Source organism: Heterodontus francisci, chromosome 38, assembly GCF_036365525.1.
Source record: "Heterodontus francisci isolate sHetFra1 chromosome 38, sHetFra1.hap1, whole genome shotgun sequence".
NCBI lineage: Eukaryota > Metazoa > Chordata > Chondrichthyes > Heterodontiformes > Heterodontidae > Heterodontus > Heterodontus francisci.
The window spans coordinates 20,670,247-20,689,813 of record NC_090408.1 but is presented as its reverse complement, the minus strand read 5'-3'; the positions used below and the strand labels follow the sequence as shown (position 1 = coordinate 20,689,813).

General features: G+C 40.7%; 1 long non-coding RNA gene across 3 annotated transcripts in view; it reads left to right on the top strand.

Annotated features, from left to right (window-relative positions):
- The window catches only part of LOC137352411 (uncharacterized), a 246,834-nt gene that overhangs the window by 192,753 nt on the left and 34,514 nt on the right, over positions 1-19,567 (top strand). For all 3 annotated transcript variants that reach the window (XR_010969707.1, XR_010969705.1, XR_010969706.1), the window contains one exon: positions 18,730-18,800. This is a non-coding gene — a long non-coding RNA (uncharacterized lncRNA). The remainder of the gene's footprint in view (positions 1-18,729; positions 18,801-19,567) is intronic.

Here is a 19,567-nt window from a genome sequence, read left to right as displayed (position 1 = left end):
AGATGGAATCTCTCTCTCTCTGATTCTCTGTCTTTGTCTGCCCAGCATATACTTTTATTAAGCTCCTTATCAGACCCTGGTTTCTGTCATGTGACCATGATTTCTGTTTAATATTGTCCTCATAAATGGTGTCTGATGGTGGGGCCATTGTTAGACAATGGGGTCTGGGTGTCATCCATCTTAATTCCGTTTTGATAAAGTGGAGATTTTTTTCACACTGATTTATTTGAGTTTGAATTTGGAGACACTTCTTCTGCCATGCCATTGTTAACCCAATTTGCCGATGAGAGGTAGTCATTAACACAGAATGGATCACTGACATTTTCATGCCACTCCAAGGCTAGTCCAGACATGAAGATTGACTCATGGTTCTTGTAGTTTCCATGTGTATAGGCAGTCAGGATAAGGTCACCTGACTTCTCGACTCCATCTTGTTTTTCAGGACAAGTGCCCATTTTGGGTTTGTTTTATAAGTTCATTAGATAGTTCATAATTTCTCCTTGTGTGAGCATGACAGCATTAAGTTAGGTGGAATAATAAATATTGTAAATGGGTGCAGAAAGTTGCAGAGAGACATTGATAGATTAAGTGAGTGGGCAAAACTGTGGCAGATAAAGTTTAATGTAGGGAAGTGTGACGTCATCACAGAATCAGAGAATGGGCATCCATTTTGGACATAAAAAACATATATCAGAATATAAATCAGAGTGAGAAGCCAGGAACTGTGGAGGAGTAGGAAAATTTAGGAGTCCAAGAATAGAAATCACTAAAGGCTGGTAAATAGGTACAGAAAATAATTAATAAGGCTTATGGAATGTTGGCCTTCATCTCGGTTATATAATGCTCTGACTTTAAAAAAAATCAATTTATAAAGAGCTGCAGAATTATTTCCTTTCCAGACCACTAGAAATCCACAGTTGGATACGGAAGCACATGTGGTGTATCAGCTGGTAAAGCATTGTAGTAAATAGGCAGATTGAGATAATGTGACATCTCACATATCTAACAAAATGGCACCAATGGCATGTTAAATAGACCATTTTTCTTAAGCAATGGGCTATCTGAATTGAATGCAAATTTTTAAAATTAACTTGATGTATTCAATACAGATTAATTTGATTTTAAATTGAGACTTTATTCTTTCATTAATCTTTCTGTTCTTTAATTCTCTGAAAGCTGTCTGCAACTTTTCTGCAATCTTTTAACTTTCTCACATCTTTACTCTACCTCCTGTATAGTACATCTGTTGTTTGTTTTCCTTGATTTCCTTTATAGTTCATTTTCAGTTCCCTGTCTACATTTTCAATTGTTATTATTTCACTATTATATCTATAACAATACACAGATTTGTCCATCTAAACTGTTGTATTTGGTCAGTTTAAGGAGTGCGTCAAACTTTGTTATTCTGCACCTGTGGGATGATAGTTGGTTAATTAGATATTTTGAAACTTTATTGTAACATTCGGGTACTGAGTGCACTGAGTATAACAATTTTTGATCCATCTGATACAAGGCACCTGGAATAAGGTCCTCTGTTTACAACTAGGTGTGGTTCTTCCAATCTCTGCATGCAAGTAGTTTCAGGGAAGTGGTTGCTAACTGCAATTTTTAAAAGTCCTCACTGTAGTTTGTGATTTAGTGGGTGGAGTCTGGTGCACACAGAGGCATGTCGTGTGCGTGATTCACATGTGGCTGCCAACGGTTGGTGTGTGGCTGTCCCTATGCAAAGATGGAGTCTGTGTGTATGTGAAGTGGTGCAGATTCCCCCTGAAAGTCATGAAAATCAGTTGTTTTTTTTAAAGCTGAAGTGAAAATCAGCAAGAAGCGCCAGAATTCGTCCTTTCCGCACACCTCCCTTCAGTGGTGTTAACGTACGGTAGCTGGGAGATGAGTATGTGTGAGCATTATGTAGAATCACCTCAACAAGGACTGCTAACTTGATCAGCAGCCCTGCACTGTCTGTGGTCAGCAGTCAGGATTGCAGCAAGACTGACCGGGGAGGTACCTGCCCCTTCCCACTGCAGCCCCCCACCCAACCCCAAACTTCTCCCCCCTGCATTAAGGAGTGAAGCTCAGATCCTGATCCACTTTGTGAGTCAGCACTGCGTTGTCTTTAATTTGGGCATAACTGATCCTACTGAATTTTAATTAGACACATTTCAAGATGTAAGACGAGGAACTGCGGCTTACAGGTATGTGGAGGAGGAAGGCGGGTCATGGTCACTATGGAATGGGGTAGGATGGGCGTGGTATTGAGAGGGATAGCATGGGAAAGATGAAATGGCAAGAGATGTTGATGGCCTGGGAGGGAGGGAATGGCATGGGAGGAGTGGGAGGAAGGGGATGTCGTTGGAGGGAGTGATTGGCATGGGAGGGGTGACATCAGAAGAATGGAATGGCGTGGGCTGAGGATGGCATGGGAGGAGTGGGAGAGAGGAATGGCATGGGAGTGGCATGAGAAGGATGAAATGGCATGGGATCGGGATGGCATGGGAGGGAGGGGATGGCATAGGAGGGATGGTATGGGAAGGATGGAATGGGATGGGCATGGGATGGAGGGAAGACATGTGATGGGTGGATGAGATGATGGAATTGTTTCAGTATACTAATTTTACTGCAAATGTTTTGTGGGTCTGTGCTAGCATCATAAACTTGGCAGGCAAATGGGTGTGATGATGGGAGGGCTCCACAGTAATCCATTTTGATTAATTTATTCGGTTCACCCTAACACTGGTAAATGCGCATTAATGTCATGAAGGTGCTATTGCCTATTTGTTGGATTTGCAAACACACTTTCAAGGATTTATTAGAGGTTTTAAGGTTCATGCAAGTGTACTTATTGCTCGTTAATGTCAATTCAGGTAGGATCAGGCAGACAATGTTTAAGACACATGCTTATTCAGCAGTCTGCAAATGTGTTTGAGGTTTTTGAAAAGAGTTCGGTGAGCCTTAGGAAATCAATAGTTCTGCGGCAAGTCATCCTGCACAGAGCGGACATTGTAGTACACAGATTAATGAACTGGTGGTTTTATTATACCTTCAAACTTCTTCATTCTCATTCAGTAGTTATAATAATATTGGCAATGGAAGCTTGTGGCTTTACTCACTCCCTTCTCCAAATGATATATTAAATTCAGTTGCTATCTTTCTGTCCTCTGCTGTCAGGTGGGGTGGAATGAACACCAAAGGCCGAATTTCCCAAAACCATACTGAATGCCTAAACATGTAAGTGGACACTGGAATGCAAATATGAAAAAAACAGTTTTGCTTTCTGGGCATTTTTGTCTATTCATGAGGTGATTTTAATATTCAGATATACTCTGTTTCATATATTGGTGTGATTTATATTCAAAGAGGCTGCTGTCCCCAGCAGGATCAAATCCTACTTCCAATTAACTGATTTTTTTAATCTTCTTGTTTCATTGAGTGTTGTCAGGTGTCTGTGAGGGGACAGTGAGATGGAAGGTTGCCAATTAATCACACAAGTTTCCTCTTTATTTCAATATTGCACTCCCCCATTCTAGAAATTTTGGGGTCAAATTTGGGATGCTTTCCTAGCGCAGCGTTATTCCCCAGCTGACAAATGGTGAGATCCAAGGAGCCCTGGATATTGGGCCTTGGGCCTCAATATAATGAAAGGGGAAGGCAGCATTAGATACATAGGACTGAATTTTCCCCACCGAGGCGGGAAACAGGAGTTCTCAGGTCCTGAACCCATCTCTAGTGGGAAACAGATTAAAGTCAACATTTTCATGTGGGTGAGTCCTTAATTTGCATGGAGACAGGTTCCCTGCCCAAGAAAGGGTGGCAATGTGATAACAACCAAATTATCTGCTTTGGTCATGTTGGTTGAGGGACATATTGTCCAGGGCAAGAATTCTCCCTGCTCTTTTACAAATAGTCCCATAGGATATTTTATTTCCACCTGAGAGGGAAGACATCACATCTGAAAGATTGTTTACGATCTCAGCTGAAAGATAGGATCTCTGACAGTGCAGCTCTCCCTCAGTACCTTGACAAAAACAACAGAACTTGTATTTATATAGCGTCTTTCACATATTAAAACATCCCCAGATGCTTCACAGGAGCGTTACCAAACAAAATTTAACATCAAGCCACATAAAGGAGATATCAATGCATATGATCAAAACCTTGGTCAAAGAGGTAGCTATTTAAGGAGCATCTTAAAGGAGGAAAGAGAGGCTGAGAGATTTAGGGAGGAAATTGCTGCCAGGGAAGGCATGCTGCCAGTGGTGGAGTGATTAAAATCGGGGATGCTGAAGAGGCCAGAATTGGAGGAGTGCAGAGGTCTTGGAGGGTTGTAGGCTGGAAGAGGTTACAGAGATAGGGAGGGGTGAGGCTATGAAGAGATTTGAAAATCAGGATGAGAATTTTAAAATTGAGGCAGTGTTTAACTGGGAGCCAATGTAGGTCAGCGAGCATGGGGTGGTGGATGAATTGAACTTGGTGCAAGTTCTCTTCTTCTTTTTCTTATTGGCATTTCCTCACGGACAAATATTTTGGTAAAGTTCTACTCATAGGTTGCAGGCCCTCTGGTGGCCAGTCAGGCAGATTCTCCCACAGCAGGTACAAGTGAAGGTGTAGTCGCTGCTGGGGGCATCTCCTCCTTTTCTCTTTCATGCTGGTTCTTCGCTCAGTCTCAAAAGTATCTGTAGCGCTCCTGATGTAGCATCTCCAGGCATCACGATCTATGGCCTGCGCTTCTCACTGGCGATGGTCGATGTGGCACACAGAGAGGGACTTCTTCAGGGAGTCCTTGAAACGTTTGCACGGGGCCCCTCTGTTACTTTTACCCGTGGTCAGCTCTCGATACAACACAATCTTGGGCAGGCGACCCATCCGGGCAATGTGACCCACCCAACGCAGTTGGCTTTGTCGGAGGATGGCCTCGAGGTTGGTGACATTGGCTGTTTCCAGGACTTCAACGTTTGAGATGCGGTCCTGCCAGCGGATCTTGAGGATGTTGCAGAGGCAGCGCTGATGGAAGCACTCTCGAAGGCGTACACGACTGCGGTATAAGACCCACGACTGGGCGCTACACAGAATGGTGGTGAGGACTACAGCTGTGTACATTTTGAGATTGGTCTGTGCTCTGAGGCAGTGGTTGCTCCACACACGTTTGTAGAGTCTGCCAAATGTACAGTTTGCTTTTGAAAGCCTATTGTCCACTTCCTTGTCTATGGTGGCATCAAACGAGATGCGCTCTCCAAATAAGTAAATTGCTTGACGGCATTCAGCTCGGTTCCCTCGATGACAATACTTGGTGTTTATATTCTTCTTGGGGTACAGGCTGGTGCAGGACTTCAGTTTTCTTTTAACTGATCTTTAGTCCGAAGGGTTGTGCTGCCTCGGAAAAATGTGTTGTTGTACGTTGCAGGCCTGACTGACTGTGGGCCAGGAGAGCACAGTCATCAGTGAAAAGAAGTTCATGGATGAGTTTTTCTTATGTCTTTGTGTGAGCTCGAAGCAACCCGAGGTTGAAAAGGCCTCCCTCAGTCCGGAAGTGTACATAAATACCCTCCTTTAGGTCTTCCGTTGTCTGCTGCAGCATCATGCTGAAAAAGATGGTGAGTAAGGTCAGGGCCAGCACACATCGCTGCACAACACCATTGGAGATTCGGAAGGGACTCGAGAGGTCGCTGTTTTGCTCGACATGTCCGTGCTGATTTTCATGAAACTGCTTCACCACGACCAGGAACCTGGTGGGCATCCAAGTTTTAGAAGGATTTTCCAAAGTCCATCTCTGCTCACAGTGTCAAATGCCATGGTGAGGTTTACGAATCTGGATGTGGCAAGGATGTTCACCCTTGTGGGAGAATCTTGAACTCGGGGTCACTGTTTAAAAATAGTTAAGACAGAGATGAGGAGAAATTTTTTCTCTCAGAGGGTCGTGAGTCTTTGGAATTCTCTTCTTCAAAAGGCAGTGGAAGCAGAGTCTTTGAATATTTTTCAGGCAGAGGTAGATAGATTCTTGATAAGCAAGGGGGTGGAAGGTTATCGGGGGTAGGTGGAAATGTGGAGTAATCAGTTCAGCCATGAACTTATTGAATGGCGGAACAGGCTCAAGGGGCCAAGTGGCCTATTCCTGCTCCTAATTCGTATGTTCGTCTGTACGAAAGTGACATACAGGCCTTTGTTTTGCTCACAACACTTTTCTTGCATTTGTATTTATAAAGGGCTTCCAGCCCTTTAGTTTAATTTAAATTTTTAAAGTTACAGGACCTATAAAATTAAAGTGAAAAATTTAATAAAAGTTTCAATCCCCTCTCCCACCCCGCCCCCCATGAATTTATTAATTGCCCTCTCCCCACAAAAAGATTATCCTGTGATCCCGACCTTCCCCCACCCCTGCCAATGTTTATAAACTTTTACCTTCAACCCCTTCCTACTATCCCCGCCACCAATCACAATAGTTTTCCCTGCTCCCCACCTCATCCTGAAAACTTACCTGCTCCCCCCTCCCAACTGATGTTCCAGCAACCGACCGGAATATCACAGCGGGATGGCTGGCGGCAGCAGGTAAGTGATCAATTAATTAATTATAATATATTAACATGTGTAATTTGTGATGCCTCTGCCGAGTGGCAGGGGGGGGGGTGCCCACCATGAGGCCCCGCCACCACTGGCAATATAGGGCGGGGCCTTCCCGGCATCGAGGCCGGTCTCAGAGGTATTTTCCGGGCCCACCCGCCATGACCCCCGACATTGGGGGCCCGGTAAAATTCGCCCCAATGGCTTTCGCCTTCCCAATATTTAATTGGAGGAAATTTCTTCTCAATCAGTCCTGAATGTCAGACAAGCAATCTGACAGTTTAGGGACATTGGAGGGGTTAAGATAGGTGGTGGTGAGGTAGAGCTGGTGTTGTCAGCGTGCACTGGATTATCGGCCTAGATTACATGCTCAGGTCTCTGGAGTGGGGTTTGAATCCACAGAATATTGACTCAGAGTTGAGAATGCTACCAACTGAGCCAAGCTCTCAGTGTAATTGGAAATATATGCACATTAATAATAACAGGACTATCAATAGGAATTAATAGGAATGTGCCTATCAAGACTCTATGGTATGCACCATTGCGGGCCTGGAAAGATAAAACCTTGGACATCCGTATTGTAGGGCAGCAGCTCCATAAAAAGGTGTTTGTAAAATGTTATGTGTTTGCAAAGACATGCTCTGTTGATGTAAGCTATGTTGAAATGAGCCACATGCATGTGACACCACCATGGTGAAGTATTGCACACTGTTCTGGTTCTTCTTCATCCCATAGAAACATTCTTCTTGCCTGAGGTTGTTCCCCTTATTAAATCTATAATTGCTATTATTACATTCAAAGGTCTCTTTAAGATATTATCCATCCACAATGTAGCAAAATTAGTGTTTTATCCACCTTTTAAAAGATCTGCCATTCATGCCTCCAGTCCCTTTAAAGGTGGGGTGCTGTGCATTTTCCTCCGCTGATCCTGGTATTTATGATGGTATACATTGTAATTATCTGTCTTGGTCCATCCTCTTTTTAAATCCCCCCCTATGGCAGTGTATTTAGCAACAAGAGTTTCATCGGCTTTTCTTCCTGCTTAGATCTATTGGGTAGGGTTGAAGTGACAGTATATATATTTAAATCATAACCTTACAGAGACAGCCCCTTTTTAAAGTAGATATTATGCAAATTATTCAAATTGGCCTGCTAACAAAGCATGCCTTTGTTGTTTTAGTTGTAATGCTTATGTGATCTGTGCAGACAGCCGTTAAGCAAATGAAGAGGAAGCTAACAACGTCAGAAAAGGGACCAGACTGTTCCAGCTGACACTACCCTAATCTTCTAGGACCCATTAAAATGCAGTTTGAAAGCATTACCTACAATAACATCCTTGAATATCACTGGTTTTATTTGCAGTATCAAGCATTTCATTTCATGCACCATTAATGACAAGATCAGAGTTTCAAAGCAGCTAAACATTTCAACAACTACCTGGACTAAATAGACAATTAACTTCTTAGACAAAACGGCCAATTAACCGCAAAGGTAAGGCTGTCACCCTCCACTTAAATTAAATTTCTTTGCTAACGGCAGTTTGTCTCAGCCCAACCATTAAGGGTATTTAGACAACCACAAGAGTGTACTGAGCAGAATTAGAAGGAAAATGGAATTAAAAGGAAAAGGGTAGAGTGAAATTTGCCAATGCACGCGGTTCTGGATTCTTTTCCTGTAGTCTGCAGTTTTAGTGCTTTGGGAATTGCAAAAGATTTTGATCCATATGTAAACTCCTCATGATTATTCAAATTAATACCCTGTTCAAAAAAAAAAATGCCAAAAACAGTTTTGTCATTTGTTTTCATAACTGCACATAGATACCAATGAATTTTTTTTTAATGTTGGTACATAAAACAAAGGAATGGCTTGGCATTGTTAGCCTCTTCTACAAGAATTTTATTTTGATATTGCCTCCTGCTTCCTCCAAATGGAAAATAAATGTGTGATCCCAACAATCCAGCCCTTCAGCTGAAGTATCGCAAGCAGCTTTGTTTCACTGCGAAACCGAGCTAAAACAAATAACTACAGGAAATACTAACAAGAACCATGTTAAGTCAATATTTGTTGAAACTTTTGTCCCTGTAAATGTAATAACCACCCAGAGTGTTTGCTTCTTCCAGTTCTCAGGATGTTCGCGAACTGTTCCGAGGAAATTACCCAAAAAGGAAGAAAAAGTGGTGAAAGGCACAAAGTACATGTTTATTGTTTGGCAAGGTTAAAACCCACAGTAATTTAATTAATCGATAGTTCATTAAGTAAAGGCTTTTAAATCCGACAAAGCTGGGATTCCTGTTATAAGCACAGCCAAAACATATCACATAGCAGAGCTAAAGCATCAAGGACGTCGGAATTTTAGTTTATTGCATCAAATGGCAGAGTCAGGATAATAGAAGAAAGAATTTTAATGGGCCAAATTGACTTTTCTAAGCCTTTATTTTTCTTATGCTCTTATAAACAGCAGCCTAGAAGAATAGCTACTTTTACTGTTTTGGTATTAAAGGGTTCACTGTACAGGATGCGGTGAAAGTAATAGAGCCAACCGATATTGTGTTATGGCTGTTGCTATCAGGATTGACATTTGCTGCCCTTCCATACTTGTGCTCAAGAAGGTGGTGATGAGCCTTCTTCCTGAGCCATTGCAGTCCGTACGGTGAAGGTATTCCCACAGTGTTGTTAGGTAAGGAGTTCCAGGATTTTTGCCCAGCAATGATGAAGGAACAGCAATGGATCCAAGCCAAGGTGATGTGTGACTCAAAGGTAACATGGAGGTGATGTTGTTCCCATGCACCTGCTGCCCTTGTAGCTCTAAGTAGTGGGTTTGACAGCTGCTGCCAAAGAAACCTTGCAGCATTGTGGATCCATTTCACAACAGCTCTTTGTGGCATCAATTTACTATGAAAAAGCTGGCTTTTTAAATATTGTTGACTAATAGCTTAAACAAGCTGAAAAGCAACAAGTTCAAGTTCAGTTACACTAAGCAGTCAACTCGCGTTGAAAATGCTGCATTCTTAACTGATTCAAAGCGTGATTCAAAGACTCACTAATCCAAAGGACACCCTGCGTTTTCTATTTCTTTGAGTTGAGAAACTGACCCAGATAGTTCTGTCCTTTTATAGGCAGTGTCAAAGTCAAGCATCACAGGTATAACATGGATTCGATTAAGAGTAAATAATGACTGCAGAAACTAGCTCGCCATTAAGTAAGTGCAATATTTCCATTACTTGCCAAATCCATGCGTTTCTTTTTGTTGCTTTTAGCAAAACAACCAATTTGGTGACAACTCATACTGAAATATGAATATTTCATATTTAGTCATAACTACTGAAAACTGTCTAAGACTGCCCAGATTACTTCAGTTATAACAGCTACAGTCATCATAATATCAGAATGTGCTGGATTTTTAACCAAGTCTTCGCAGTGAACAGCCAATGTTTTGAAATTGTGTATCACTTCAGTTTCCTGAGACCATTTCTTTATCTTTGCTTAAAACTTCATCATAAATACATATATTACAAAATGTTCTGGTATTAATTGTTATTTCAGAGAATAGTATAGACTGCTCAAGCATTATTATATTATTTTGGATAATTTTTATGGTTACAAGAAGCTGAAACCCCCCCCCCCCCCCCCCCTGAATTACCTGGATGTCTATTATGCCACTGTTGCATCATTATTGCACCAGCAAGTACATTGTTCACCAGTAGAGGGAGATGGGTGCAAGTTTCCTGGGTAAGTTCTGGTGTAATTGCATTCTAAAAGTGCAGTAGGCCCCAGGAAACTTCAATGCAAGTTGGTGCAACCTCTGTAAAGACTGCAGCCTTTGTTAAAGCATTTGGGGACAGCAAGGATAGGCTGGAGCTCAATCCCTTTTTATCTGCTCAGGATATCTCCCATCACTTTCTGAAATGCCTCTTACCAGAAGCAAGAGTCGCCACAAACCAATAGGACCCACAAGGCATCATTAAACGCCAAAGAAAAACTTGCCCACCTTCCTAGAAGAAGTGGACGACAGGAGAAAACGATTCCTGGGTGTGAGAGGCAGCAAGTCAGTTAATGTCAGCTATGCCACCTGGAGAGAGGTGGCCCTGGCACTCACTGTCAATGTCTTCTGTCATGCTGCAGTATTCCCCTCACCTCCTCACACTGCTGTTCATCCTCCTCTCCCATAAGGGTGACATAGAGAAATATGCCTATGGGGAATGGCATGCCCGCTTCAGTGTTGTCCTGAGTATGTTGCAGGGTCAGAGAATGGGAGGTTGAAGAATATAGGGTGAATAATATTGTAGTACTGTGGTGGAAGGGGGGGGAGGGGAACATCAAATGCAAGTCTCAGTGAGCAAAACTGTGTAAATAAAGGGTTGAAAAAAATCTGTGAAGCCAGAAATCAGCACAGCAAAATTCGGGGATGCTTCAAACCATTCAAACTCTTCACTTCCGCCCGAATCAATTGAATGGGGGAGCAGTTGTTTTTTAATGGGTCTATCTTTCTCAGAGCACTGCAGGGGCCATAAAAACAGGAAATATCCAGCTACAGCAGCACAAGGCGAGTGGCATTCCTATGCAAATGAGCCTCGCGAGGTTTAGAGGTGTAGATTATCAAATTTGCCAAGAAGATCGAGGAAATATACCTTTGGCACACAAGCCGTGTAATAAGCTAAACACAAGTTTCCTCATTCTTCATAAGTCTAATAATGGTGTAATAGAGGCATAAGTGCTGAAGACAGTGAAGAAATTAAGGCCAATATTCGCATCATAATAAAGAAACTCAGAGTAACATTTCCAACAAAACCATGATATCTTCCAAGAACTAAGTTATAATGATTTCACATTATTCTAGATAATTTCGTTCCATAAACTGTTCAATAAAATGCATATTGTAGGCCAAGATTTCTCCTCTGTTGCCCTAGTTTCTTCTGTGCAATTCACCCAAAATCGGCCAAACCAGTGCAAAAAATTATGGAATTTTAAGCACAAATTAGGTTCAGCACAATTCGAGTTTCCGCGATCAGCTGCGCTGGTTTAAAAAACATTGCATTAAAAGCTGGCCCTGCCCACAGAACTGGCTCCACCCCCACCAGATCAAATTAATTGTCATTGTGAGTTTCCACTAATTGAGCTTGTTTGTAGGGGTTGGGGGAGAATCCTAAAATTAAGCTTTTTTTTTTAGGTGCAAGGACACTACAAATATGTATGCTTTAAAAGCTTTTAAATATTATCTTTTTGATTCACTAGGAAACTTCCTACTGTACATTAATGTAACTAGTAAATGGTTCATTTGAAGTCATTTTCGGTTATTTAAAATTGGGCTACTCACAGGCAGTAGACTGGACACTCTCATCAAAAATGCTTATTTTTTGTGATAAACCCATTTTCAGCTGTATTAATAAAACTGCACCGAGTAACCACTCTTAAATACATAAAAGAATATTTTAATGAAAATTTATTTTTAGAAAGTTATCTTCCAAAACGCTGCTCGATTGTATTAGTTAAATGCAGATTTTGTTTTCAACAATATGCAAATGTGTTTCACCAGTAACTTGACAAAACAAAACACTTCTCAAAACTAGTTTTGAGTGCACTTTGTACCCAGATTGCCTATTGTGCCCAAAACAGAAAATTCCTTCTTGCTTTACTGAAATCAATTATGCTCTTCAATGTTGCTTTCCTTGAATGCAGAAGATATGTGTGAGCTTTAAATGAGAGGCAATGACTAATTCAACTACTTCTGCATATACTCTGGCCATGTCAAGAAGTGGCAAGAAATTTAACAAAAAATGAATTTTATCTCCCAGACAGGTGAACATCTCTGTGGCTCCACCTCTCTCCCTGCCACTTTAAAGCCCTCCCTAAAACACAGCTCTTTGACCAAGCTTTTGTTCAGTCATCTCAATACCTCCTTCTTTGGCTCAGTATCCATTTTTGCCAGATTACACCTCTGTGAAGTGCCTTGGGACATTCTTCTATACTAAAGGTGCTATTGTTGTTGTAATTTTCACTATCAAGCAATGTCACAAAAACATATCCTAGTATGAGTGATAATAACCAACAATAAAAGCAAAACACTGTGGATGCTGGAAATCTGAAATAAAAACAAGAAATGCTGGAACCACTCAGCAGGTCTGGCAGCATCTGTGGAAAGAGAAGCAGAGTTAACGTTTCGGGTCAGTGACCCTTCTTCGGAACTAGCAAATATTAGAAATGTCAAAGGTTATAAGCAAGTGAGGCAGGGGTGGGGCAAGAGATAACAAAGGAGAAGGTGCATTGGATAAGGCCATATAGCTGACCAAAAGGTCATGGAGCAAAGGCAAACAATATGTTAATGGTGTGTTGAAAGACAAAGCATTAGTACAGATAGGGTGTTAACGGACTGAAGATTGAACAGCAGCAAGTACAAACATGAAAAAAAAAACAGTGGGTAAGCAAACTGAACAAACTAAGATGAAATGAAATAAACATACAAAAAAAATGTTAAAAGGAAAAAATAACTAAAAATAAAAGTAAAATGGGGGGTCCGTCATGCTCTGAAATTATTGAACTCAATGTTCAGTCCAGCAGGCTGTAGTGTGCCTAATCAGTAAACGAGATGCTGTTCTTCGAGCTTGCGTTGATGTTCACTGGAACACTGCAGCAAGCCCAGGATAGAGATGTGAGCATGAGAGCAGGGGGGAGTGTTAAAATGGCAAACAACCGGAAGCTCAGGGTCCTGCTTGCGGACTGAGCGGAGGTGTTCCGCAAAGCGGTCACCCAGTCTGCGTTTGGTCTCCCCAATGTAGAGGAGACCACATTGTGAGCAGCGAATACAGTATACTACATTGAAAGAAGTACAAGTAAATCGCTGCTTCATCTGAAAGGAGTGTTTGGGGCCTGGGATAGTGAGGAGAGAGGAGGTAAATGGGCAGGTATTACACCTCCTGTGATTGCAGGGGAAGGTGCCATGGGATGGGGACGAGGTGGTGGGAGTAATGGAGGAGTGGACCAGGGTGTCGCGGAGGGAACAATCCCTTCGGAAAGCTGACAGGGGAAGAGAGGGGAAAATGCGTTTGGTAGTGGCACCACGCTAATCACGTTAAGAACCAAGCCTGTCCTGACCAGAGATGATAGACTATCCCACCTTTCAAATAAACACAAACTGCCAACACACCATGAAAAATGGGCACCTGGGTGAAGAATTCCTTTGTGTGCTTTGGGTAGCAAAGTGGTAAATGAATTCTTTATAAATGTATTACATTTGATGAACAGAGCAAATCTCCCATTGTGCTAAACCACAAGTTTAGCAAATGCAAGGTACAGAGAATCTACTTTAAACCTTTTTATTAAAAATTACTTTTTGTAACCACAAGTAACATTTTCTACTATAAACAATGCTGTTATTCCTCTGAAACGTGAACTGATTTCTAATTCAAACAAGTATAATTTGGCCACATTTTGATTCTTGGAACTGAATCCCAAATCAGCACAGAAGGGATAAGCACTGCTGGTTTGGTGTTCTTCCCTAGCTTTCATTTTATAGATATGAGGATGGCATTTTGTATCCCAGCCTCGAAGGTGATAGCATCAGTTTTCATCTGGCAATGAGCCATCATCAAACATTAGAATTCTTCTATATCTGTTCCAGATGTCATTTTCTTAATCTTAACAAAATCTATTGTAAAAGATAATGGAATGAAATTCATTCAATTCACTCCTACTCCTGATCCTTTGGCCAAAATCCACATCAGTGATTCAATAGACGTCTACAAAAATCACCACTCCATGCAGTAATTTTATTCTATTGCCTGAAATTGTCACTACCCTTCACAACACTTAATTAATTAAAAAAAATCTCCTCTAGTTTGAGTGATGAAGAATTCTGCAGTAGTTACATTGAACTTGACCTGTAATGCAGTTATAGCCACCAGCTATTCTGTGTGAAGTGATGATGTGTTCATGCTGTAGCTGGTGGAATATGGGTGACAGTTTTAAATTGACCTCTTAGGGAGCTGATATGTGACCTCCAGAAAGACTGGCCACTTGACAGGATGATTCCTGCTGTGCACTTGACTTATGCAGTACTATAAGCATCATAATATTGCTCACGTCCTTTTTTGCCATTATGAATGTCAGTTTGGTTTTAATAAGGGGGAACAGTTTGAATAAAACATTATGACTGAGATTCCCCCCCTCCTACCCTCACAAGCATAAAACTGGGTGTAAGCTTTCCCTACTTTGTGTCACGCACAGATTGATGCTTGTCCTCTGTGTGCTGTGGAGTCAAAAATCATTATGTAAAGTCTCTGTAGGAGAGAAATGGTACAAACACTTAACCTTTACAGCCATTTACACAGTCACATGGGACAAATAGACATAAGTGGCCAATCCTCCCATTAAATTTTTTTTGTGCTGTTTTACCCTTTCCCCGAAATGACAATTCCTACTTCACTTACTGGAAATGTTTCTAACGCAACATGCTTGTACCGGTAACTAAACGCAGATTGGACATTTCTGAATAAACTGATGGTTTAGGAATATTATGTTGCGCATATTAGAGAAACATGTAATGGTGTTGACTGTGGTTCAGTGGTAACACTCTCACTAAGTCGGAAGGTTGTGGGTTCAAGTTCCACTCCAGAGACTTAAGCACAAAATCTAGGCTGACACTTCAGTGCAGTACTGAGAGAGTGCTGCATCAATGATACAAAAATTGGCTGCCACTGTTGGAGGCGCCATCGTTTGAATGAGAAGTTAAGCCAAGTCTGCCCTCTTAGGCGGACGTGGAAGATCCCATGGCACCACTGTGAAGAGGAGGGGCGTTCTCCCTGGTGTTCTGCCCAATATTTACCCCTGAACCAACATTGCTAGAGCAGATTATCTGGTCCTTAAATTCATTGCTGATTGTGGGACTTTGTGTGCATATTGGCTATGATGTTTCCTACATTACAAAAGTGACTAAAAAGTCACTTCCAAAGTATTTAATTGGCTGTAAAGAACTTGAGGAATTTGAAGACATGAAAGGTGCGTTATGAATGCCAATTTTTCAGGCCTTTCTTTTTCTATTTTGACTGGACTTTATGAATTTGAGCATTCAACAATAGGACAAGCAGCCAGAACCTTTTTCAGCTTCAGATTTGGATTTGGAATTGTGTACATCCAACTGAATTAAAATGTATTATTTAGCATGGGAAACCTCTTTCTTTAATCATGCATTTCCATTCAGTTCAGATAAAAAGAGGCAAAAATATTGTGCTGTACAAGTATGAACTCTGAAGCAATTGTGTACAATTCTGCCTGCTGCTATTTTAACGAGGGTAATAACCCATTGTAAATAAACAGGTTAGCACCTCTGTTAAAATAGCGGGCAAATTACGTTCCAACTTGCATCAGCTTTGACCTCTATCCGGTGCTCATGGTATTGCAATTATCTGCTTCTCAGTTCTGATAACTATGGGTTACTGGCAGGAGTCCAATTTCCTCCTAACTCTGAATGCTGCTCGTAGAGCTGTAGCCAAACTCAGAGAAAGGGGTGCATCAAGGAAAGAGCCAAATCAGCAAACTTGCTGCGGCATGGCTTTTTCATTCTACATAGAATATTACGGTAGAGAAACAGGCCATTTGACCCAACAGGTCTATGCTTAACATGAGCCTTCTCCCACCTGACTTCATCTCACCCTATCAACATATGCTTCCATTCCTTTCTCCCTCATGTACTTATCTAGCTTGACCTTAAATGCATCTGTGCATTCGTTTATTGCTAGTGGAGTTAAGTTGGGCGGAAGCATTGCATACCTCTGTAAAATAATGATTTTACATTGATGAAGCCGTGGTTAAGCTTCAGTTTCAGTGTAATGGACTCAAAAAGTGTGTGGTGCACAAAGTGCTAAATACTTAAATATTTAAAAAATAAATCCTCCAATCTCACTTCAGCAAACCTTGGCCTATCGTGTCATATAGGATAAAGAAAGTGGTGGCTTGAATATTCAACTGTACATATACAGGGAAGAAATATTTGTTGAAAACATTGGTATTTTATATTGTAAATTCACTTGCATCCTGAACAAACACAAAGGAAAATGGAGCCCTAACTCTGGTTCTAATGGCCTATAGAATCTAGATCAATTACCCAAATTAAATCTTCATAATGGTCTGTTTAATAGAACCAGCCCAAGCACTTATGCCATTTCTTAAAATAAGTAAAATGACACTTCTGAGATAATTCTTTTGAGGCTGCTATCAGAATTTAAGGTTGGTCATTATAATTCAATTACCAAATAAAGACATGGTTAAATGTAATAAAAACGCTGGATGTAAAGCTTTGACAAACAGCATCTGTAGGCTTTCAACCCCCCACAATATTTCCTTTTTAATGTCTGAGTGTGTAAATGGATTATCCAAAGTGCTATTCCTGGCTTCAGATGGCTGAATCGCTTACATACTGATGCACATGCCTTTGCCCCAGCTGTGGCAGGCATCGGACACCATCCTCACTTATCAGTCCCAGGGCTCTCGCCCCCCCCCCCCCCCCCATGCCAGTGTGCCGGAAGGTAAGCAAAGCAGCACACAGAGACTGCAGTGCTTAAATACTAATTGTCCCTTGTTTTGAACATCCCATATTCCCCTTACAAACTTTTGACAGGGCTTTTTTCGCATTCTTCACAGTCGGCAAAGATTCGTGGAGCTTGGTAATGATATAATTAAGTGGGTATATGATACTGTGAAAACCGAATCCTGACTAAGTTCCTTTTAATCCAAAAATTGAATATAAAAAAGACTTAGATTGTATTAAATCTCTCCATTCTGCCACTAAATAGCACACGGTGCAAATCTGTCTTGAAAATACTAAGTCAATAGCCTTTCTTTACCATGTCATTTTATTAATATTGATTTTTTTTTTGTTTTCCTTGCCTTTCCAAAATGAAGATGATAGAGTGGCAGCACCCACAAATTCTCTACAGCACTAATGAATCAGATAATAGTAAACAAAAAGGAGCATAAAATACAATTATTACTGCCCTTTCTCACAAGGCAGCTGATTGCATATTATTGAAGATTCAATGACCCGCTGTCTCCAGCATAATAAGTGAAATGAGACTGGGACACAAAGAGATAAATTATTTCTGGAGATGTTTTTTTTTATATATCATGTTGACCTTTAGAATGAAGATGAAGTCAGACTTGGTTAAAACAAATAGCCACATTTCATCTTTGGTTAGCCTTGGAACCGTACTATTCAACCTTTGAACTTAATTTTCCATCTGAACCCATTTCCATGCACCATTTCCCCTCAGTGCTGATAAGTGCCTGGTGCTGAGTGAGGCTGATTAGAAACATATTTTATTTAGTGTGATAAGAAAGCATTACTTAATATGCCATAATATTCCTTTCTAACATGTCCCTATTACAAGACACCAAGGGCTGATAGATAGCTGGGAATGAGATCAAAAAAAAGCCACATACAGTGCTTCAACTTCCCACTCCCTTCATATTATTATCGTATCATCAACCCCACTATCTCTAACACAAGAGTCAAGGGGTTGGAAGCAAAGATATTTATAAGAGAGCGCGAGATTGGGCTCGGGTCAGACGAAAGGGTAATTATTGTAAAATGTCAGGTTAACACTGAGAGTCTCAGTTCATCCAACTGAGAGGAGATTAGTCCAGATGGAGACATTTTCTACACTACCAGTCAGCCAATAGGAGACGTTCAGGATTAGCTGTGCACCTTCTATCATCTCTACTCACAAAAGGTCATTTTCTGCTCATTGCTTCTCTCCTAAGATGTGCCTTTTTTATTTGTGCAGCTCAGGCAGGAAATAGGTCCTTTTTATCAGTAAATTAAATATTCAGAGTTTAAAAGCTGGTATTTTTGTGGCCATTTTCTCCCTCTCAAGGCCACTTTCATCTCCGTTAACAGAAGGAAATGTTACAAGAAAGTGTCTGTCTTGCAGTATTTATGACGTTTGTTAGCTCTATGAATTTAATCATTTTAAATGCTTTGGACCTTTTTTTTCCAAGCTTACAGTTAGCAATTGCACTTTGATATAAATTGCGTGAGTTTTCCATATGTCTATGGAACTGACTCATTGTTTGGTTCACATATTTGGTTTGGTGGCACTAAGTGAATTTTACTGAGATGAGAATTGGATTGGATGATGTAAAAACAGCATGCTGTTATTTATTTTTTATATTTTTCTGTGTGTTTAGTGCTGGACTTTATCAATTACCCTCAACATATGTAGATGAAATGAGACTGATGTTGCTGCTTCTGCCTTAAGGTCAGTACTTTCACAAGGATCTTGTGCAAATTTAAACCTTTGAGACTTTTGGTAGCGCTTTGTACAAAATTAAAAATATAATAAGATGAAAGAATTTTGGATCCCTAAATTTTCTGTCATTTCCAGCCTGTGTCTCATCCTACGTGCTATAAGATTGGTGGATACTTTGAAAGCGGCAAAGGAGATTCAGTCCTCAATGTGTTACCGATCAGTCTGCCACTTGATTAATTAAACTAAACAAATTTGTTTAGCCTTAATGAAATGACTTAGCTTCAGACATATCACATTTTTCTGAGCTTCTTGATAATAACATACTCATTTGAAGAAGCTTTTACTTGCAGACTATTTTTTCCAGAAAAAATGCCACAAACCTTGCCCTGTCAAGTTTTCAGAATCCATTTTAGTCAATCTACATTGCAAAAACAAAACAGAAACTCCCAATTAGTATTGCTGAATGCCTCATTTAAGGAAAATTGCCACGCACTCTATTAACAATACTATTCTGGCAGTGCTGATGATTTGATTCTTTGAAATTATTCCCCAAATTTTGCATATTGTAAATTTTAACTTTATATTTGCTACCTCACAAATTAAGACTTGAGATCCATAAAAGAGCTGGCGTCAGGTCTGAACTGTGGAACCAAAAAAATAAGGCAAGCATTATAAAACACAATTTCAGACAGCCCTGTTCTTCATTTTAGAACATAAATATGAGCAACAATTTATTAACCCCCAGTTTTAACAGTCCCAATCCAACTAAGAATAGA